A 25,582-nucleotide genomic window follows, 5' to 3' on the forward strand; every position below is an offset into this window, starting at 1 on the left:
TTCAATATCAAAGTACCGTCAAAAAGGTTATTTAATTATTAACTGGATTTTAATTCTCATTTCACTGACTGCACATGTGCCAGATTTGAAGAAGGCAATACATGCATGTAGAATGGTAATAACAAATCTGTATCATTGCTTTACTCACAAATGAGGGGGTGCCAACCTACCCTAGATTTCTTCAATATATTCATATCAACACTCAGAGCCACAGTTTAGGTCTCATACAAAATGTACATACAAGTATTGGGATCACAAAAGGAACATGTGTATACCTCACCATACATTGATAGAGTTTGCGCGTTCATCATTTGTGTGCTTTCCCATATCTTGTGACCTAGGGTCAACAAACTGGATGGTGGGACAGATTTTAAACGTTCCAAACGTGCAGAGTCGCGGTGTACCAAACATCAATGTTTCCAACTCGCAATGTAAAAATTCTAACTTCTAAAAATTCTAATTCTAACTAACTCGTACCAGCCTCTGAAAATGTGCACACTATCCTGCCTAAGCAAGAATAACAAACATGCAAATTATCTTTGGCAATAGCATAATATTTTCATATTTTTTGCAGGTTGAAAAACTATGTCACTGTTATATTTACTCTGTGAAACACCCACATGCCATTTTAAAAAATACATACATCCAAATACATACAGAACAAGTCATTGAAAATGACAGTCCTCGTTAAATTTTTTAAGGTACTTTGTGCTCGTCATATTAAAGCAGAGGGGTTGTCGCGAGCGTGTCCTTGAAACTTGTGTTCCAAGTGGCATATACAACAGATTGTTTATTTACATCAAAACAGGTGTTCCATGTAGTAGTAATATGGCCAAAAATAAAAACAGCCGTTATTCGGCCATCTTTGATCTGATTATGAAACACACTGATATGTATGATGTATGTGCCAAATACGAATGAATATGGTACATAAATTGAGGAAATATAGCAGTAAGGCCAAAAAGTCAGATGGCTGTCAATCGGCCATTCTTGACCAGATTTTGAAACAAATTGTCATGGACATGCATTCTAACACGTATAAAGTACATGTATGTGCCAAATTTGAATGAAAACTGACAGAGCACGTCCAAGATACCACATAAAATCAAAGAAAGCTTAGAAAGAACTCCCATGTGCTGAGAGTATTGGAGACACATTAAATATAATTCGAAATTACTTAGCTGAAAACTAATTATGCAAATCAGAAAATTAATATGACCAGATTTGAGTGTAAAACTAATGAGGTCTGCGGAATGTAACAGAAAATCTATGTCTCCAAGTTTAATTGAAATGTGATTAGAACCAAAAAATTATGAATTATTATGCTTATTAGGGAATTAATATGAACAGATTTTTACCCCAAACTAATTAGGTTTGTACATTGTCCTAGAGCATCTTTGTACTAAGTTTCATTGAAATGGAATAATTAGTACTTGAGATATCAGTGGAAAAACCGAAAATTGACTAATCATTATGCAAATTAGGTAATTAGTATCCACGGATTATTACCAAAAACTAATCAAAACCTAGCATTAGTTCAGAGCATCTATGTACCAAGTTTCATCAAAATCCAATGAGTGGTTGTTTAGATATCAGTGGAACAGTCATGGAACCACTAAAAAATAGCTAATTATCATGTAAATTAGGTAATTAATATGCACGGATTTTTACCAAAAATTAATCAAATCTGCGCATATGTTCAGAGCATCTATGTACCAAGTTTCATCAAAATCCAATGAGTGGTTCTTTAGATATCAGTGGAACAGTCATAGAACAGCTAAAAATTAGCTAATTATCATGCAAATTAGGTAATTAACGAGCATGGATTTTTACCAAAACCTAATCAAATCTGCGCATTGGCCCAGAGCATCTATGCACCAAGTTTCATCAAAAACCGATGTATGGTTCTTGAGATAGCAGTGGAACAGTCGGACACACATACACACACACATACACACATACACACACACATACACACATACAGACACACTAACTGCAAAGACTCCCATTTTGTGCTTCGCACATGGGAGTCAAAAACAAAACAAGATGCCTGTCAGTCGACCATCTTTGATCCAATTGCAAAATAAATCGTCATGGACATGTATCCTTGCATGTATAATCTATGTACCAAGTTTGAATGAAACCTGACAAAGCATGTCCAAAATACAACATTTTCAAAAAACAAGATGGCTGCCAGTCATTTTGAATCGAATCGCTAAACCACTGCATGTGCATATGTCCCACATAAGGTACTAGGCTCATGCAAAGAATGAACGGAATCGGTCTAAGGGATTCTGAGATGTACGACTCCGGACGGACGCACGGAGACCGAATTATAAGTCCACGTTTTCGGACTTTGTCCGAACAGGGACTAACAAACCCACAGGTACACTGGCGCAGAGTAATGAACAAAACCCCACATTTTAGTCTCACCTTTGACCCAGGTGATACACGCCCTCAAAAGGGGCGCACCTGAGAAAAAAATTGTAATGGTTCTTGCAAAGCATTTAAACTGAGGGCTACGAACGATGATTGGTTGATCAGTAGCAATGTACAATGTACATACACTACGACCTTTGACCCTTGACCCATCTGTCTTTAAAAATTGGCTTGTGCTCTGGCATGCATGTGGAACATGCGTTCTAAGTTTTGAAGTTCCTAGAGCTCTGCATTCTTTTCCTCTTGTAGCTCAATATTGAAAATACATAATTCACTAATGTGACCTTGACCTTTTTACCTGAAAATTTAGGTGGTGCTAGTTGCATGGTGAGCAAGTTTGCAGGTCCTCGCTATTTTCCTTCTGTAATTATATGCAACACGTACATAAACTCACACTGTGCCAATTTTGATAGCACTAGCTATTTTTCTTTTGTAGTTATACATGTATTATATATATATATATATATATATATATATATATATATATATATATATATATATATATAATACATAAACAATGCTGTGACCTTTTCCATTTGTCACCAAAACTTTGCTGTGTTGTTGGGGGAATTGGCACAAGAGGGCGCCATATAATCTGGATGGAATATTTTGAAGTCTGTAATATGTAGGCCAAAGTCGAAGAAACAAAATCCTTCTACAAATAGACGAAATAATTTCAGCAATTTCATTACAGAATAATTCTTAGCAAAATATAGAAACAATTCGACAACCAGTATTACGCTACCAGAAGCAAGTCCTCTGCACAATTTTAATTGTGTTTAAAACAACTTGATTTCTCAAAATGCATACTAATTAGGTAACTTGGGTAAAAGTTGTTGAAAACATTGTGCTCAATTTTGAGCAACAGCACTCAAGTGTAATATCAATGTGCCGCTGCATTCTCCATGAATTTTGTAACTTGCTATACTTGCCTTTGCTGGACTGATTAAAGAACACTTAAGTTCGATTTTGATTATTTTTTTAGCTTGTAACGATAGAATCAGCCAATTTAGAACTACCATGTAGGCTATTGTTTTACTGAAAAAAAAATAGTTTTTCATTGCACATGAATGTTAATTGCAGCCAATCGTTTAATGCAAGAGAATTCTTCTCGCTGAAATTGCCTCCTTGCAATTTATGTGAACCCCTTAATGCTAATTTTTTTCTCTAAAACACTAAATTTACTGATTACAATAGAATTAATACAAAAAAGTTAATATGAATTTCTTTCCATCAATCGTTCTATCACGACTGGATGCACACGGGTAGTGATCATCTGTTATGCAATCTTTTACTCTTTATTTCTGATTCAACTGCTTTTGTAAGTTCATTCATGAAGACCCAATTCCGCAAAAGTCTCTGATGCCACGTGTCATTGGTCCACAAAGAATTTTTCACTGCTACAAAATTAGTCTCATAAAATCAAGATAAAAGGACGGTTCTACCACAGTCCCTTCATTACCAGTCTCGGGAACGCTCTGCGATCTGTTGTACGAACGCTTGTAAGCATGTGAACAAATCATTATGCAAGTTACCGTTTCCTCTTTCTGGAACAATAACAAAACCCTATTTACATGTACTCATAATCAAAACAGAAAGTGGCGCTACCCGCAAAATACTTTTTGATCACTCTAAGACAGCAGAAATGAGCCAAACTAAATCCCATTTGTTGCGACAAATTGTTTTTCAGTCAAGTATTGGCATTTACAAAAATACCAAGTCTCAAGACCCAAAAATGAAAGCACAAGCATTGTTAAACTGATCCAGTTGATTCAGCAGATTCACACCTACGAAAATGGGTTTAAAGACCATTGACAGAGGGACTGTGGTTCTAGACATACAATGCATGTTCCACTGGGAAGAACACTGCAGATTGAACTAAAATCCAGAGAATAAATCTCATTAGAACACCTCCATCAGCCTCAGTTTTAATCACAACTGACAACCATTACCCGCATATTTAGTGAACACAAACACCGGGTATCAGAAGTCCTCCATCACCGTGTTTCAAAGCAAACCAGTACCGGTATATGCATTTCCGCAAGGGAGAACAAAGTTCAATGATGTCAATGACCTTACACAACCACAAGTTTTAGGCAACCGGAAACGGCAGTATCCCGGAAATGAATTATATATTCGCTGGTAGCATCATTTACATTGAGAGCCATTACTATATTATAGGTCTCAGGGAATTGATTTCATGCTAATTAAAACTTAAAACATGTTTTGAATATTAATGAAGTGATCCCTTTATTAATCCAGACTTCAGCTGGAATTGATAAAAAAAAAAAAAAAAAAAAAAAAAAAAAAATAGTATGGGCTCAGGTAAATTAAAATGAGAAATATTTTAATGATTTAATATACAGTTAATGCAACTGTTGGTTTACCAGTATATGCCTTTCTAATGAGATGTGCTTCAAAAAGAGCAAATACAGTATCACGATTTTGACAAAAAGAGTGCATTGTTCATCTTTGCAGGGCTATGGTCACAAGACAAGATTTGCCTTGTCACACACATAGATCCTAAAAATATAAAAATATTTTTATTCATGAGAAAATGCAAAAAAATAGTATGAATTATGCATTAAAACGATTCTAGAAAAACATTTTCGTCTCACAAGTGGTATTTATTGAACTGCACATGCATGTGAATTTAGAGAAGAATTTTATAGCATGGCAGCTTCAACAACTGATATCCATTTTATGAACAAGAAAGGTTGGATCTGAGCACAGAGTCTACTACAAGGTCTATGATTAACACTACCACATATACTGATGAACACTTATTTCAATACTGCACAATCCTCATGTATAATCCAGCCTTCTAGCAGACAGAAACAAGACTAATTTGATAACAAGAACCTAATTAATATATAAAATATTTATATAATAAAATCTAATAAGTATGGCTGTTGAGCACAAGTATTGGTTAGAGTGTTATATCCAGAACGTGTGAATGAGATGGGCAAATCAAAATAATTATGGGGAAAGAAACGAGTGAAGGTCGCTGCAGAGAGACAAGCCAGTGATGAATAAGAATTCTGTCACTTACTGTAAAAGGCCAACGGTTGTTGACATTTCACAAAACAAAATTTGAAAACCAATTTAAAAAGTCATAAGATGTGAAAATGTTTCCTCATAAATAATAAACAACTAGCAGCATCATTAGAAGGATAGGAGTAATACTCAATTTCTGGTTCGTTAATCTCTAATGGAATTTAACAACGTTACATCAACTGAAAATTGGGATAAATTATTTACAGGTGAACATGCTTCAAAATGTAGCTGACAACATTAATTTTTCTCATGTTTGCTGGCATTTAACTCGGAATATACAAAATATTAACAAGGAATTATTGTGTGGGAGGGGCAACAAAAATTAGGCTACCCGGTGATCATTAAGTATCCTTGTGTAATCAACTTCAATCAAACTTCTGATATCTAAACATGTCATGAATTCAACCATAGATATATATACACATTTCAACAGAACAAACATTGTCTCAGAACTGCAATTTTGGGGTTGAAATTAAAAATTAGAAGTTGGACAAGTTGGCAAATAAAAGTACCTGTTCCAATTGATGATGCACCTGTACATGACAAGATAAATTTAAATTATTCAAAATAAATTTTTTATTCTTGGCTCATCATTTTAAGTCTTAGAAACTCTGCAAGCATTTTTCTGGACATAAGCAACTTGGGACTATCGCATTTGGTTTTATTCTTTATTCTGTTTACAGGGACAGACAATTTGTTCATTTACCAGTCCTAGCTAAATTCTACTTGTCTGGAACAGGTGAACAGATTTTGATTCCTGAATATGCATAATATTTAAATTCCCTCTGCACCATCTCAAGACAAGCAGGTACACGAATTCATTTCATTTACAACATGCATGTAAACAATTAAACCCTAACCTTCATGTTTAAAGGCTTTGTGTACACACAAATTTTTATAATATAATCAGTCAGAACAACAGTTGAAAGATTTCCAGCAAATGTTATCGTGAATCATAAGTTCACATAAACTTATGCAATGCTAATAAACTAATTACAATGACTCGACTGCTCAATTTGTATGGGTTGGGGCCAAAATTTCCTGATCAATTCCAAGTGAGTTTTTTCTTTGAAACCACAACATTTTTCAACCTTTTATAAACTTCATCAAAAACGATATCAATTAAATTGATAGCCACTGCAGCACAAAATAACACTGCTACACAAAGTGTTAATTAGAATCTAACGTGTCAGCTACAGTGCTTTCTTTTTTTGCCGAATATAAAGGAGAAACCATAAACCAGCGTTAACAGCTGGTATTTTGCATAAATGTTGTGACATGCATGAACACATACACGAAGGAATATTGTAAAATGACTAAATTTCACTGGGTTTAAATTTCGCTGATTTACCATTTTAGGCATATTCAGATGGTTTTAAATTCAAGGTTTTATCATTTAGATAACGAGTTCTATGCTAAATTTTACATATTCACTGGGTTTTAATTTAGCACATTTTCCAGTCAGCGAAATAAGCAAAATTTAAACCCAGTGAATAATTAACCCTTTACAGTATACTCTCTAGCAGCCATCAACTGGGACACCATGCTATTAAATTGGATGTTAAATGTTCACCGCAAATTAAAATGAGTTACAAATACCAGGCTATTTCCACCACAACAAAATTAAATTATTTCTCAGATTAAAAAAATACTCACCAACTAAGCCTCTTTCAATATTGTGGCCTGCCCTTATTTCCTACATATTTCAATATTCTGAAAACGTAGCAATGTTATTTGTAGTCATTCGGCGGAGTTTGTTCAACCATAAAACGACACTAGAAACACATAGATCACACATGTTGCCAGCAATTAATGATACACTGATAATTATCGGTAATTTAGAGCATTATGACCTATCCCATAATAAACCACAAAGGGGGAGGGAACAAATATGGGAGGGGCATCAGTTGACAATGACATAAATTATACCAATTGGGAACACTGCAACTCCTAGAATCACGTTTATAGTCAATGTTGGTAAAGTAGGCATTGAATTATAAACCAATGAAATCCAAAATAGAAAATTCAATTTTTTTTAATAGCAAGCATATGCAGGGCATTTAAACAAATTTAAATTCATAACTTAAGCTAAACAATTTGATTTATTTGTTGACTGTTTATAGGTGGTATAAATTATGTTTCAGTTCTCATCAAAACGGGCACATCAGTTTCTAATAAAGCAAATACCGGTACTGTAAAGGTATAACTGCAAACAAGTGATCAAGTTGGTTTCCAGTGGTAATAGTGAAATGATTATAAACAAGTGATAGAATCATGACTATATCTGATGACTTGATATTTCCATCTCATCCGACAATATAGGGTGCATGTTCCTATCTGCAACAGTACTTGAGATTACAGTTGTGCTTTGTAACGAGGTCACATGTCAGATGTCTCCATTATAGCACTGTTTGCGAGTCCCTATCTGAAGCATTGCTAGAGATATTACAGTGATGCATATTAATGAGTTCACATGAGCATATTAATTACTAGGTAATTACCGAGGGTTTAATTCAGTTTCATTTAAATAGGTTTTATATGTGAATCACCTATGAAGCTGAATTTATGCAAATTAAGGAATTGGTATGCATGAAATCCCAATTTCAAATTAAACATTTATGTGGGTTACATTGGAAGACAGATGTACCAAGTTTCATTAGAATTTGATAAGTGTTGGGAATGCTGAAAATTGACAACTTATGAAGCAAATTAGGTATGTAATATGCACAAAAACAAATCAGTTTTAGGCTTTTTTAAAAATGGCCTGGGAACTAAAAATGGCTCACCTGAACGCAGGGAAGCTACGCTATTAAAGTCTTCTGGGGGAAATGATGGCCTAATGACATGATCATTGTCTTAGATACCAGTCTGCAGTGAGATGTTTGCAGATTAAATAAACTTCAGTCAAAGGCTAAGTGAGGCCACAGCATGTGGTCCAAATGACACAAGGGTTACACACATTACAAATTAGTATATAATAAATTAAATGTGCAACAAACCAATAACATATGTAAATGATGTAATTTAAATGGTGTCCACAACAAAAAAGCAGCACAATCAAGCCATACCTACTTGGAGAAGAGACCTGCAGGTACAAACAGGCTATGCAGTATTCATCGATGAAGGGTTACATCAGAAAGAGCAGACTTCACCATGTTGAATGGACTCGGCTGACACTGGCTGTTATCTCTTTCTGGTCTAGACCAAGATGATAATAGAACTTGCTGGAACAAGTACATGGGACACTGCAAGAATCTGCAGATCCATGATTAAACTCGACAATTTGGTGAAAACCCTGGCTTCTTAGCAATATAGGACAAAGTCCAGGAGAATTTTATTCAAATCCAAAACCAAATTCAGTACTGCAGAAGAGCCATCCCATACTAATGACATGCAAATAAGCCCAGGTGTTGTAACATGCAAAACATGAAGAATTTTAATTGGTTGAAGTGAATACCAATGTAACCAGTAGGGACCATACCTGAGTATTTTCTCTGACTCCCTCACTTGCTGCTCATTCAGTTAATTAAAAGAACCAATGCATGACTATATAACAAGCACTGTATCCAGATATTCATGTAAATTCATGAGGGTGTCTTCATTAGCATATTACAGCTATGAAGCAATGTATGCATTTAACTGTGACATGGTACACCTTCAGTAGATGTTTGAAAATATTCATTCACTCTTGAAATGGAACACACAGGTGATGCAGCTCATCTGGTATACAATGTTGTCCTTGATGACCTTTGACCTGACCAGTATATTACCAAAAATGCCAACCTTTGCCATTACTCAATGGCACCACCAACTGTGCTCAGATCTTTAGAATTGTTTATTTCAAGTACTAACATTAGCATAGTATTAAAAATGTGCACCTGGGATCTTTTTTAATGGAATAAATAAAGATGGCATGTTTGAACAGATGATGCTTGATTTACATCTCCCTTCAAGACCCATCAGTTTAACTGTAGCCTTTCCTACCATAATTGGCCATGGAAATGTAAGGCTGAAACTTGAAAATAGAAACTATTGAAGGTAATTTTTTTCATATCATAACAAACTGAATATGCAAATCAGCCACCATGTTTAAGCTAAATGTTGGGGTGAACTCTGACTGCAGTGCATATCAAGTACTAGTAACTTACTGTGGCCAAAACCAGGTCCCAGTTTGTTGACAGAAATGCATGAATAAAATATGAGAATTGTCATCAGTGAATAATTTCTCAAATTGCATCTGGCAAGGAGCAAATGGGTCAGGTACAAAAATAGAAATCTGTCTTCTACACCCATCATACAGTTGTTAATTATTTGTAAGCTTGTATAGGTAGTAAAATATTAATATTGATGCTGTCAATTCATTCTGGTGTAAATGCAAACATCGCTAATTCCAAACGATACTTAAATAATATGCAGTTTTCAACTAAAAACTTAGCAAGACTGCATTGTCCCAGTGTATCAATGTACCAAGTTTTATTAAAATTACATGTACATACATAATGTTTCAGTTTGCAGAGATCGCAACAAAGTGTGTCAATACTGCAATGCTGAACGCCTTTTTTGTGTTTCATTACTCAATTCTTAGGTTGGAATAGGTTAATTTAAAAAGGAAGCCTGGCTGATCTTTCGCATTTCCTCGACAATCAGCGATTCCCATCAATACACGTGGCATAAAACACATGAGCATTATAGAATTTACAAAAGATTTACAAATTCTAAGTTAATTTGACTATTCCAAACGATCTAACAGGAATGCTTGAAATTTTTCTAGTACGACTCTAAACAAGGGTGCAACCATATATGTGAATCAGAGTGATAACCAACCATATATGTGAATCAGAGTAATAACCAACCATATATGTGAATCAGAGTGATAACCAACCATCAAAAGGAATCCATAACCTTGTACAGATACAACATGTACAAATAAACAACACAGCCTGCATCAATAACCCATTTGCAGCTTACTGCGTCACTTCATACTTCTATACAAGTAAGTCATCACAACTGCCATTTTGTTCATCCAAGTCGCATTAATATTACTAAAATAGTCCAATTATCAATTATTCATCTACATGTACAATGTACTTCATTTTCAGACAAGGCACTCTACATTTTAGACATGTTTAAAATAAGAATTGATATCCCAAATTTTATTGAACACTACTGAATTCCTACATTTATAACACATGCACAAGAAAACAAACTACAAAAATTCTGATTATACTTGGCAAGTACTATGAAATTCTGATAAAAAGTGTGAGCATTTGGTACATTAACCTTTTTACCACCAGACTTTCTCACCCAAACTTGTCTGCACTTTTTTCTTGTACATTTCTTCAATATTTCTGGAAATGAATTCTAATTTTAGGAACCAACAAACAAAATTTGAATCAATTTTCAAATAATTTGGCAATTTTTGTCCCAATCTTCTGAAAGGTTAAAGCATGTCATGTACCATCAATCAATGAGCCAACAAGTAATCTTATACATGTACTATCTATATCACAGATACCTGAAACCATTTTAGAATACCTGTGAAAAACAATTGCATTGTTATGGATTCTAGGATTTCTGTCTTCGTTATGAATGCACCACCTAAATCAATGCCTTCCCAGCATCTGAACACTTAAAGATATCAACTATTAAAAATAATTTCTAGAACAAATACAGAAATAGCTCCCTGATGCAAAAAGATCAGATAACTTCATTCTCTGGTGGTCATTGACGCAACAGAAAAGAGTATGCATTGAAAACCACCAGTCAACAACCCAAACCAACTTTATTTTGGGATCCTATTTTGACACAAAATCTCTGCTAAATAAGTACTGTTAGAGCAAATTGTACAATTCATCCACCATGCACAGCTGAAAAACAACGAGACTGAGCCTTCTACCTAGTATTGTTCAGACCAAGAAAGGAGTGAAGACAGAAGATAAATAAACAGTAATATTATCAGCATGTGGTCAGTGTTACTGTCCATCAATATAGACCACATAGTGATAAATAATCAGACCACTTATAAGCTTACTATCCAGGAATAACTATCATATCATTAATGGCCAGCAGGAAGAACTGTCAACACTTGCACAATTATCATTGATCAAATACATTCAGTTGGAATCGCAATGAGTGTCCTTATTTGACCTTTATTTGGGGGGGGGGGGGTTACTCAGACCTGTCAAAGAATGATGTTAGTCATCCATCAAAGCATGTCTAATTAGTTCATTCATACTGAGTTGCAAGATGAGAGAAGCTGTGATCAGTTTTTACATGTACATGCATGTTTGTGAAACAACTTTTTATGTGAGCGCCAATTTCCAACATCAGTATATACTCATGAATATTCATTTAGTCTGTTCTGCATCTTCTAGTTGAGGAAGAGAGACGATTATATTTCACTTTTAATATGATCATTGTCCTCTTGTTAAAATGATATCCATCCAGGTACATAACATAACAGACTTCATCTTGATTCACTTTTGTTTGTTTTACAGGTACTCTCATCCGTAATTTACCTAATTTAGTTGGCAATAATATCAATGGTTCCCTTTTTAAACAACCACAAGTATGAACATCATTCACCACTTGGAACAGAGTCCATAACTTATCACAATTATTCTTCAGCTTACTTGAAAGTAGAAATTAATGTAATAAGCCATGAGCTCCGAATAGTCGCACATCCTGGTACCTTTGGAGGTACAAATCCCTCACGAATTAGAATTTCTCAATACCTTTCTCCAACATGTGAACAGTAGTAATGGAATTTAAAAATCAGTCTAATAGGGCAAAATCAATATATAATAGTAGAAACAAGTCATTGAATATGACACAGTATCCGTTAAGTTCTCTTTGTGCTCGTCATATTAAAGCGGAGGGGTTGTCGCGAGCATGTCTTTGAAACTTGAGTTCCAAGTGGCGTATACAACATATTGTTTATTTACATCAAAACGCGTGTTTTGTGTCATAGTAATATGGCCAAAATAAAAACAGCCGTTATTCAGCCATCTTTGATCTGATTATGAAACACACTGATATGTATGATGTATGTGCCAAATACGAATGAATATGGTACATAAATTGAGGAAATATAGTAGTAAGGCCAAAAAGTCAGATGGCTGTCAATCGGCCATTCTTGACCAGATTTTGAAACAAATTGTCATGGACATGCATTCTAACATGTATAAAGTACATGTATGTGCCAAATTTGAATGAAAACTGACAGAGTACGTTCAAGATACCGCATAAAAAAACAAAAACAAGATGCCTGCCAGTCGACCATCTTTGATCCAATTGCGAAATAAATCGTCATGGACATGTATCCTAACATGTATAATCTATGTACCAAGTTTGAATGAAAACTGACAAAGCATGTCCAAAATACAACATTTTCAAAAAACAAGATGGCTGCCAGTCGGCCATTTTGAATCGAATCGCTAAACCACTGCATGTGCATATGTCCCACATAAAGTAGTAGGCACATGCAAAAAATGGAATCGGTCCAAGGGATTCTGAGATATGACTCCGGACTGACACAAGGACGGACGGAGACCGAATTATAAGTTCCCGTTTTCGGACTTCGTCCGAATGGGGACTAATAACTGCTGTTGTGGGGAACATATATGGCCTATTACTGTTGTGTCCTAACATGTCAGCATTTACATGTAGCCAATCAGAGCATTTATTCACCTCAGTGAGCTGACCTTTCCAGCAGTGTGAAGCTTGTCCATACTTACCTGAGAATGTGATTAAGACAGAGGTAAAGCTTCAAGGCACTGGTGTGAAGTAAGATGAATAATGAATAAGTTTATGAGAAAGACAACGTGGTGTGTCACAGTCAATGTTCAATATTGAATGGTCTCTATCATTGCAGTGTTGAAAGAGAATTTTAATGTTGAAACTAACCATTCCCAAATGAACTGTTAATGGGTTAAGTAGTCAGAAACGACAATAACCTCATCTACAATGCAACTAGTAACTTGACAAGATAAACCACACAGGGAATATGCTGCTTCTACAGTTTGTATTTGAACTCTGTCACTGAGGACACACAGAAGATTTACCATACATAAAGCCTATTTCACATTTAGCTTGCCTAAGGCTAGCCCAAAGTTTTTTGTTTGTTGAATAAACAAGATTAAAATTTTGTTCACTTTTACACAGTCAAAATGTCATTATTTAGGCCGGCCTAAAGAGCCCCATTTTCTTTGGAATGCAGAAGTGCCCGACATGACGGACGTCAACATGTTGTTTCTCCTTAGAGTTTATCTGTATTTACAAAGCAAATCTCAACAAAGATGCAAAAAAAAATTACAAGATTTTCTCTTTCAGCCACTAAGATTGTTATTGTCAACTATCGCTTTAAAATCTCAACTTTCTTTTCACTTGTGCTGCCGTTCTGTCTATTTCAGTACATGTACAAGGGGGCTGCCATCTTCTTTTATGTTGTGACTGAGATTGTGCAAGAAAGCTCACAAACCTGATTTGCATATTTAGTCAACAACAATGATGATTACATATTCTGGCTCTTGTTCCTACTGTAGTTATTACGGCGGCCTAACCTGGCACTCCTTTACAGCTGTGAATTATTTATGCCGGCCTAACTATTTAGGTTCAGGTTCACACATGAAATTGTTATTTGGTTGGACCAAAGGCCGGCCTTATTTTCTGATATGAAACCACCTGTACAAAATACTTTTTTTTAAACAAATAATGATTTAAGTGAATTTATGGTCACGGAAAGTATAGTGGTTAATCACTGGAGTAAGCAATCAATTACTAGATGCTGAGTTCAAAGCCGACATGGGGTTGCGTGCCAAAAAAATATCGCCATAGTCAGAGTGAGTGTCCCACAAGCAAAATAGAGAGACAAAGGGGGGTTACATGTACATATTACCTATATCAAGGTTTACAGGCACTTGTGTTTGACCAGGCATGATTGACACCTGGATAACATAACTTACCATAATGCCATTATTTATATAATTAATCCTTATCATACCAGCTCCAAGTACTTTTACATTGGTTTTACCAGATAACAGTAAGTGCAGATGGCTAATTATACTAGGATTTGGTAAATATCATGAGTAACGATTTATTACAAACTACTAAATTAGTTATTAAGACCACAATAAAAGTTAACAATGATGTCCACAACAATGACAGACCTGTTATCTTAATGCTAACGCAGTCTTTAGGCATTGGTGAAGAATATAGTAGGGAACACAATAGTATTAAAATCACCATAAGGATAATATGGTCTTAATTGTGTATATGACAAACTGTAAAATACTTTTACAAAAAGCTTTTTGCGTATTTTGTATGAAATTTTATTTATTTTTTACTAAATTTTGACAAGTTGAATGTGAAATACAGAAAATATGTTCACTGGATTTTATTTTCACTGAATCATCCCTTCAGCAAAAATAAATTCTGAGCGGAAATAAAGTAATACACTAAGATTCACTGATGATGAAATCTGGGTTAGATGTTGGAGGAACCCATTATCGTATACATTGTACATTTGGTACCTAAAAGGGCGTGAGCTACGGTAATTTTCAGAATGATTTGGAATTTGAATCATTGTTACAATTTAGATGGATAATCATAGAAGAATTCACCACCGACATATTCTAAATGGCACCTTAGAATAGTACAAATCAATGTTTATAAGCGCATGCTGAGATCAAACTATGCAATCCTATTCAGTATGGTTAAGGCATTATGTAAGATGTCATATCCATAATGATCTCAACTCAGTGCGTTATATTGCAATGTCTTCTGTGTCTGTACATAAATTGCCAACAACTGAAGAATGGTATACATGTATGGAGGCAGGTCACAAAACTGTCTATTATAAAAGAACACGGATAAATAGACGATATAATTTTTTTTTGTTTCAATCATTTCAACCCCCCAAATATCCACAATTTAAAATCTATCTCAAATTTACTGTACATTTTTAAGAAGATGACAGCAATACTGGAAGATTCCTACGAGTACAATTTATGGAGACTCCGAAAGAAGAGATAGAAAAAAAATGAATAACTGATAGATAATCTTCCCTTGCCATAAAAGTTTCAAACATTATGGTAACAGGTCATCACATTTTTTTACGTAAATGACATTAGATTGTTTGGACAAAATAAGTCATAATTTGAAGATCCAGCATACAATAATTATATATTGTGATAGTATATGTGCTTATAGAGCAAATACTGTACCAGTAAAAATACTGTATTTGCTCTATTAGAAGTGCACCTTTAATACAAGTGTACATAAATTCAAAAATTGCTTTTACTTTATATTGGAATATGACTTATTATGCATGTATCAATTAATTAGAATTAACTAAATTACATTATAGGCAAGATAAAATGTGCAGTATGTTACCCTAATTAGTTTATATTCCAGACCACACAAATACTGGCAAATTTACATGCAAATATTACCCCATCAGAGGATGAAACCTCAAACTTCCTGTATAAACCAATTAACCACAAACTATTGTAACACTTTCACTAAACAAAGTTAACTCAATAAGAATTGATTTATTTCAACCCACAATCAAGCGAAGTGCATTCTAAAAATAGATACCACCCCCCCCCCCCTCCTCGCCTTAGGAGAAACAGATTTATTTCAATAACACTACCATATGTTTCCACACAGAGACCACGTTCATACAATATAAGATATGAAAGTTTTCTACATTTTCCATGTACAGACATAACAGGCATGCATGTGTGTGTGGTGAAACCCATGTATATACTTTAATGTTTCAATAAATAAATTAAAACAGACACAACAATCAAACATGTTTCCTCTTACAAACAAAGTACAACATACCAAGTTCTTAGCTGTAGCCCAAAACTAATTACCGGTAAATTCCACAAATAGTACAAGCATGTTAAAGTGTACACACACCATCACAGCTTTTTTTTTTCAAATGCAAATAGTGACTCATATTTTCCCAGCAGCCAGCACAACAGCTAGTCATCAAAGTAATAAATTCAGCAAGAATTATTTTAATTTAAGTGCTTTATTTGCATAGAATTTTTTTTCATTTTATTAAATATTTCTAATGCATTAGCTGTACAAACATCTAGATATAGATTTATGCAAAGATTACACACGCTTGTGCCAACATCTGCAAGTTCAAACGCTCTATAATGAATTGGTATCATATTAAGAAACAAGTTCAATGTTAATTAACAGTTCATACAGTAATACTGCAATGATAGGGCTATTCTCAGACCTCAAAGACTGACCAGCCTCATTGTTAATCAAAAGAATAGGTTTAAAATTTGTACATTTTAAAAGCTTAGAAGTACTTTCCCACCATCAATCATTGCCGACAAACAGTGTGTACAATGATCCTGCATTTATTTATTCCTTGGGGTAGGTAAAATGTAAACACAGCAGGGAAAAAAAATTGAAATTTAAAGTCATATTTCCGTTATTCAGAAAGCAAATATTTATTCGCAAACAGAACATGCAGAAAGTAATGGGAAACAGTCATAAAGCTGGAAAGATGCATGGATATCAGAACATGGTGTATCATATTAAATATAAAAAAATTATTCAAATTATGCATGACAAATGACAGTATCAATTAATTAATTTTCAATCTTCACCCATTGAAATCAGCATTTAGAGTGCACTGGTATGTGACCTTGATTTATCATTTTCATTCATGGGGAGTAATATTGTGAATGAAGAAATAAACGTTTTATTGAAAAGGCCCTGAGCATAATGTGAAAGGTACAAACTAAAATGACATAATGCATACAAAGAATGCATGTCCGCGATCAGAAGAAAGCTTCGTCACTTTATAAATTAAAGAAGATTTGAAGAGCAAAAAAACAGAGCAACAGTGAAAAACTTAAAAATAAAAAAAACATGTCATCAAAGCTCGGGCCAGAATCTTATTCATCTGAGATTTGTATTCGAGCAATATTTTAAGACCAGTATTAAAGAAACCTACAAAACGTATCTTTTAGAATCAAAGTCTAAGCTCCAACAAATTTATTTCCACTCCATTCGCAATCATATCTTTTGAGTTAATTATCTTTATATTTTCCACAGCTCTGCTTTGCAGCAAACTTTTCCAGGGCAAAATAAGGAGAGGCTGATCTGCATAGATACGATAGTTCCACAAAGTTTATCACCACAGCAAGGACATTTTCAGTCAAATACCATACAAACATGTCACCTTGCCGTGACATCTTGTTCTCAAAACATAAAAAATTAAATGCATAACTAGAATGTAATTGAAGTCGAGGCAAGTACAGAATATGTCATATTGAGTCAGAAAAGATAAGAGATTCATAATCCCAAGAGATGAGAAACTGTATCGCATAGATCTATTTCAAATGGTATGGTACGCAATTTTGGTTAGCATACAAGTGATTATAATTATCATGTACAAAAAATGTGCACATATTTACTGGCAAACCTTTTGACAATTACAGCTCTTGACAATTGTGAGTGACAATTTTTGTAATTATTATAAACTAAAGTAAGGCCTCTCCAGTTGACAATCTAATAGCAATTAATAGTTTAATTTTCACTGATGGAAAAATGGAGTTCATGAGGACAAAAGGTCAATGTGACTGTCTTTAGGAACGCGGCAACATTTTCACGTCTACAAAATTCTTACTGACTCATCAAATTTAGTTTCACAAAAATAAAGAATTTTACAGTGAAGTTTACAAGTTAAAAATAATAAAAATCAGAATATGTTAGCAATAATCATTTGATGACATTTTTTAGCCAAAAAAGCTAAAAAAAAAGTTCTGGTCCTTGAGAATAAGTACAGTAGTATCGTAAAACAGGCAGCCAAATTTCCAACTGCACTTCTTAGACCACTTCACAAAATGATTTAAGACTTCCAGCTTCCTAATGGATTTACAACCACAGTGTTGACATCATTATGGTTTAGATCCTAACACCTGATATGCCAGTACTGCTTGTTGAAACTAGGTCCAGTAAACACATTGGTGAACTTTGACACCAGCCACTTGAAAGGTCAAATCAGGGCAAACAGAGGGTTGTATACTTGTTTTGTTAATAATCAGGTGACCTGTATTCTTCAAGTCAATAAGTTATGACATGAATGACTGATTTTCAAATATGACACAGACAGTTTTATAACCAGCAACTTAGTAAAACCCACACCCCAAAAATCCGGGATGTAGAATGAACGAATTGCTGACCGTTGACATTCTTTGAAACGCTATATATACAAGAATTAACAATCCTATATACGATTGACATTTGATTGAAGTGATGAACCACAATTTGAAAATAAAAAAGGTATATAAATTTAAAACGAATCCGGCAAATGTAACCAATACACAAGGCCTGCTTATTAATGCAGATTGATAATGCATACTTGCAAATTTTAAATAATTCTTCGACATTCTAAACCTAACACAAATAGTAGTGGTACATAACCACTAAAATGGCAGCACACTGCCGTGGTCAATACTTAAATGTAGATAAAAATGTCACTAAACTTCAAATAGCACTGGGGAAGAATTGATTTTGAAAATGATCTGTAACCCTGTTATGAACTGTGTAATGGAAACCAAAATAAAGGTCGCTGATCACCCAATCACACATAAAGAATTACTGCGTGCTACTGCACTACGACAAAGTGTTGTAGAGTGCCATCAGCACTATCCGATTATCACTCGCAGTACGCTGACAAAGTGTTGCCGAGAGACATCAGCTCTATCCTATTATCACTTATTTAAAAGCAATGAAAGTAAAAAATCATCCCTGTTGGTAGCATGGCACATTATAGCACAGTGTACATGCACATAAGTACAGGTTTACATCCTCAATAATAAATTTAAATACAGCATCACATGCACAGAATAGAATCTGTATGATTCAATCTGAATCCAACGGAAATACACAGATATTCACCGAGTCAGTGGCATTCACCTGATTTAACCTTTCATTGATGGCAGCCAAAGGGATATTTATTACAAAATGTTCAAAACAATGAAACTGCACTTTGTAATGACTAGAAAGCCAAGGTTTCTATTAAAATGCGATAATGCAATTGTAGGGAGGTGGCTTCTACATGTACCGGTATATGTAAAAATGTGGATTCTTATATAGGGAGGTGGCTTCTAATTAGAGCATCTACTCAGTTGAGAGCCGGTGTATTTTAAGCTCTCAGAAGGACTGCAACTTTTACCACAACTGTACCATTAAATCTGTATTAGAAGCCTCATTCCTAATAAAAGCTGCACTCTTTTTTTTTATTTCGAACAAATTAAACTAAAAATTCACTATTTCTAATATGTGTAGATGCTCCAATAGAAACCACATTCCCTCTGTTGTATTGTACCATTTTAATAGAAGCCGCAGCTTCTAATACAGATTTTACAGTACTTAAATAAAAATCAAGGATTATAAAACTGATTAAATTGATTCCCATTCCAAGAATCATTCAGTGGAAGAAAAACAAAATGAATTTCAAATTGCGAAGAAGCTCATACACCAAGACATTTTTTTTATAGAAAATGTCGTCAATGCTTTGTTAACACTGAGATAAATTTGAACGATGAAAACTATTCGTAATAATCAAACAAGCCGCAACATTGCTCATATTTTATGCATCAATTAGCCCATTTAAGTTTATTAAAAAAAAAATCGTATGAAATAGTCTCAACTCAAACAAGACATCAGAAGATGAACACAAGATCATTAATTCCCACATGCATATCCATATTAGCAAAACTACTATCGCAGTACTGATCTGAAAGCACAATACATTATAAATATTCTTTGAATACGGAAAAAATTTATAAATACATACATTTTGTGCTATTTATAAAATATACATTAGTAATAAAAAATATTCACATAGCCATTCTAATTTATATTTGCAAGATATATTACCAATATACAGAATTAAGCGACAGGAAAACTATTTTTTTTCATGCGTCAACATGGGAAATTGCAAAATAATTGCATAAATAAATGATTACATAATGTTCGCCGACATGACGTAAATGACAACTGATCCCTACTCTAATCACATATGTGATATAAAATAAGAGGCCTGGTGTAATTTTTTAATATTTCCCGTAGTTCCCCCTTTTGTAAGAATGATTCCGTTAATAAGACTGCACTATTTTAGGTCAGAGTGAATTAGAAATAAATATTTTAATCCAATATCACTCTAGTTACTATATCTTTTAATATATGTGAAACACGATGCAATATTGATACATTCTCCATACAATGAGAAATATTATTATTAGTTTGTGTGTCATAATACATGGATCATATATTTTTTATAAATATGCATTTATAATGATGTATTGGTTCTCCCAAAAGCTTGAAAACATTTCAATTCTTTAATGGTATATATAAAATGAATTAGAAATTCAGATGCCGGTCGGTAATCCGACATCAGCAATTGATGGTATTTCATCAGAATTATATAAATCGGTTCAATCATTTCATTTCTGTTAGATTTACTGTTTTACTCTCAAAATATAGCAAATAATTAGAAACACTACATGTACTTGCCATTTTGGACAAAATGTCCTAAAGTAAATTTTGAGACAACTGAATCTCTGGGAATAATTGCACATGCACCTTTTATCAGTACAAGATTATACGGTAATCATACTTAAAACAGTAAATTGTAAACACTACAGGTTAGTTGACAGACAAGTGCACGCTAACATCACATTCCAGTTTCTGAAAATTCATTCTCTGCTAAACCCCAATTCGCAAGACAATAATTTTTACAAATCATGTGGCATTTGTACATGTAAAACAATGTGACGCCACAATCTTACAATATGCCATTTATACAATATGTACCATTGAGTGATATTTGTGAAATTTAGCATCAATGCATCAACAAATTATCAAATCCTGAATAAATCATAACGGTTTAAGCTGTATTGGAATTGCAATTTAATTGTGCATCCCGTATTTACTCTAATAGAAGTGTACATAAACCAAAAACCGCATACAGAGAATATTTTGACCACAGACTTGCCTCCAACATGTAAGCATATATGAATTACTAATAATAGCGCAAATTAGAATATTGTAAACTAAAGTATTTTACAGTATTACGAGTCAACGAATATCACAAAATGTTTCACTAGGGTTTTTCAGATAGTAAATTTAATATAGCATTCATGCGAAATTTCAACCCTGCAAATGTTAATTGAATCATCAGCATTTCAGTATTAAAGTCTTTCAAATTGGCATTGATTAGATGAGGGGTGCAAAGTTCGGTTTACATCGCCATTTTGAATATTACGATGGTAAATAATTAGCATTTTAACAACGTTTCAAGCCATAAACACCATGCCAAATTAAAAGTGGATTTCCATGTTTTTTTCCATCTGACCTGTAGATTTTCCATCTACACAACACTACAGGAATCCAACACAAATGAAAAGACGTTGAACTCACAATACATGTCATACATCAGCAGTGATTCATTACAATCCGGAGAACCGCTGTTGTCCGAAAGTGTCTCCGATATCCGAAAATGAGAATTTAATTTCCTTGAAATAAAATAACATTTTGGTTTGGGGAGGAAATGGCTAGAAAACATATCCTGTTTGTAGACATGATACAACATCAAATGACAGCGTAAAGAACAAATCACGGATACAAAGTCTTGTAATTTTTTTATAATGTAACATTTACATGACAGTATATGAAGGTCTTTTATAGAGTCACATTTTTGGCACCCAATTTCAAATACCAGGAATTTTTTTAAAAAAGGGAATAGGGGCGCAGTGCCGTTACGCCATGGCCATGTGCCCCCTTACCCTGGGGAGCAGATCCTCTGGCAACCATAAAATTCTGATTGACCAGGATTCACATGGGCCACAGTCTTCAACTGTGACCTGTCTGATAGGAAGCCATAGAATGCTCCATTTTAACTTAGAATTATCAATAACTCCGAACCCTGATAGGGAGACCCCCCCCCCCACACACACACACACACACTTGGTAGCGCCGCTGAATTGCAGTTTTGTTTCTAGAAAAACCCCTGAATATTGTAAAAAGAAAAACATCACAGAACACCTAACAAATTATTTTTTCCAGTCTTATGTTAATTTTGTGATTTTTTTGGCATTTAATAATTCAATGGTGCTATACCAAACAGGGCAATTCAAAAATTTCAGTTTCGGAAAACATTGAACACATCTACCAGAGTTAAGAAAAAAATGAAAATCTACTTGATGACCAGAATACTCTTCACCTGACCTTTCACCTTCAGAAGAAGAAAAATACTAACCAAAATTCCCATTTGGGAAAAGTGTTTAATCTTGAAGACTGCTGTTAACAACGAAAGCCATAAACATTGATGTAGATGATTTACTGGCAGTGTATCTCTGTAAAGTCAATAAAAGACACTCTTCTTTTCAGAAGCTAATAAAAGATAAAGAGGCACTGAAAAAGAACTCAAGGTAAGAGAATATGAATGTAATGGGCTTCTCCTATTACTGTGTACATGTATTAGCTGACATGAACAACAATCTTCAAAAACTTCTATCTCATTCTTTCAAAAATAAACTCGACCAAGACAAATAGTCAACAAGAAATGTTAAATCGATACTTATTATAATATAGAAATATAACAACAATTTTAAAATCAAATGTCCTGTCAATATACAAGACATCTGACCCCTAGAAGCAGGTCACAAAACTGCATCTTGATTTTTCTGAATAATGTAGTGACAATTTTATCCTGTGTAAGATTCTCCTGGCTTTGGTAGCATAGAAAACTCTGTTAAATAGCCTCAAGTCACTATCAGGGGATTCAGTTGTCTCAAATACTGTAGAATACTTTATTTTCGCTTGAAATTAATTTTCACTATTTTCCCTGAAGCGATGATTCAGTGAAATTAAAATCCAGCAAATATACATTTTTTCCCTGTGTTTTACATTCAACTTGTCAAAAATCAACAAAAATTAATTCCAACTAAAATAAAGTATTCTACAGTAGTTTATATACAGTACGAGTATGAGGGCATCTTTTTTTTAAATGGCAACTAGCATCATGGGACATTTCTAATTATTTTCCATATTCTAGGAGTAAAACAGTAAATATAACAGAAAACACTTTGGCTCGTTGTCTGAAATGATTGAACAGAATTAGAATATTTTGAAAAAATACCAGCAAATTGATGATGTCCGGGGAGCATCCGAATCACTGACTACTGTAAAACTGTAAAATACTTAATTTTAGCTGAAAAGAATCTTTGGGTGTTTTGTATGGAATTTATTTTCACTGAGTTTTGTTGAGTTGAATGTAAAATACAGGAATATAAAGATATATTCGCTGGATTTAATTTCACTAAATCATTTCTTTATCGAAAATTAATTCCAAGCGAAATTAAAGTATTTTACAGTATAAAATGAGAGATGACCCCCCCTCCCCCACCAAGTCTATGAATAGAAAATGTTAATAAATAAAGCAACCTAAGCTGAACAAAGTAATACATTTTCCTTTCATTGATTGTATTTGCCACATCCACACTTTCATCAGATCAATTCATTATACGCAATCACAATAGTGATAATACCAAACCCTTTTCAATGTGTCAATTTTCTATAGAAACATAACAGCCGTGCACGTACATTCATCAATGCCTTGTGATTCAACACAGAGATAAGGTCTTTTAAATACAGGTATACAGTTTGTGGCTTCAGATTTGAACCTTTACCGTGGCAACACATAATGTCTGCTACAATTTTCGCTGAAAATGCCAAATTCGGTTGAGCACATGTAATTCAGAATTAGAATTTATTGCTATTAATAAGTTACACACAAACTATCCATGGAGGGGGAAAGTATTTTTTTCTGATTTACCCATAAAGCCAAAAAATAAAAATGAATATTAAGTATTCCACAGTTCTTAAGGTTAAAGACTAAACCCAATGAATAAATGAACCCAAGACATGAAAAGTTCTGAACACATTTTTATTCATACCTTTAACACATACTGGTGCAGGTCTCCAGGGTTGGGGCTAAATTAATACTGGTAGGTATCCATAACATACAGTAAATGTTGCATGTAATCTCACTCACATCAGCTGTCTACACTGCCCTGTACTAGTAACATGTAATAGCAAATGCCAGCTTTCAATAATATTATGACAACGCAACAAACAGCAGTAATACCGATCAATACTGCCATCTGGTTTTAAAATCAAAAATTCTAGACACTATTAATGATTCTGTGTAAAAAGACATGAATATACAATGCATGTACTATATTTGTTCTACCATATTTGCTCCATTAAAACATGCGAATGACAGAGGTTAAAATAATTCATATTTTAATAATCAAGCATACATGAAATTTGTCAGTCAGAATTTTCAGTTTAAACAGGATCACAAGCTCAAGCAGCAAGCATAAAATGATGCCAAGTAATTCTGAGTTAGCTATGTGCTGAAATAAATTGATACTTATCATAAAAGACTAAAATTCTTCAGGGAAATATGCCACTATATTTGCATTATTAGAGGCATATGCACTTCCAATAAAGACAAGTTTTGTCCATATTTTCTTCATTATTAATATTGAGATGTTTACATCATGCATCTATAATTATGATACAATGTATATCATATTTCAACGATCCAATATACAATAAATGTTTGGTTATGCACTTCTAATAGAGCAAATTCGGTACATGTCATTTTGACACACATACATACATGTTAAGTAGTTCCAGTTTTATTGAAGAACTATTTCCATGTACTATTCAGGAAATTTACATGTACAGGACATTTAAAGTAGTTTCAATTTTATTGGAGGTGTGTTTCTAACCATGATTCAGGAAATCCCCACTTACAAGCAGAGTATATTGTACATTGTGATGTACTAGTACTCGTATATACACTCTAATGTCACTGCTTGCAATCATTAATTTAATATTTGAAAGGTTAAACCACGATTGATCATGTCAAATTTAGTCAATATACGTGTATCTGGATCACATTATTGAACGCGATTGGTTCTGATTAAGTTACAATTTCATTACCATTTTTCAAAAATTTGTTTGGACTAAATAACAA

General features: G+C 33.9%; 1 protein-coding gene across 1 annotated transcript in view; it reads right to left on the reverse strand.

Moving 5' to 3' along the window:
* LOC100329000 (synapse-associated protein 97) overlaps positions 1-25,582 on the reverse strand; it is a 125,419-nt gene that overhangs the window by 92,637 nt on the left and 7,200 nt on the right. The window lies entirely within an intron of this gene.

Source organism: Saccoglossus kowalevskii, chromosome 1 (genome assembly GCF_978046115.1).
Source record: "Saccoglossus kowalevskii chromosome 1, keSacKowa6.1, whole genome shotgun sequence".
Lineage (NCBI taxonomy): Eukaryota > Metazoa > Hemichordata > Enteropneusta > Harrimaniidae > Saccoglossus > Saccoglossus kowalevskii.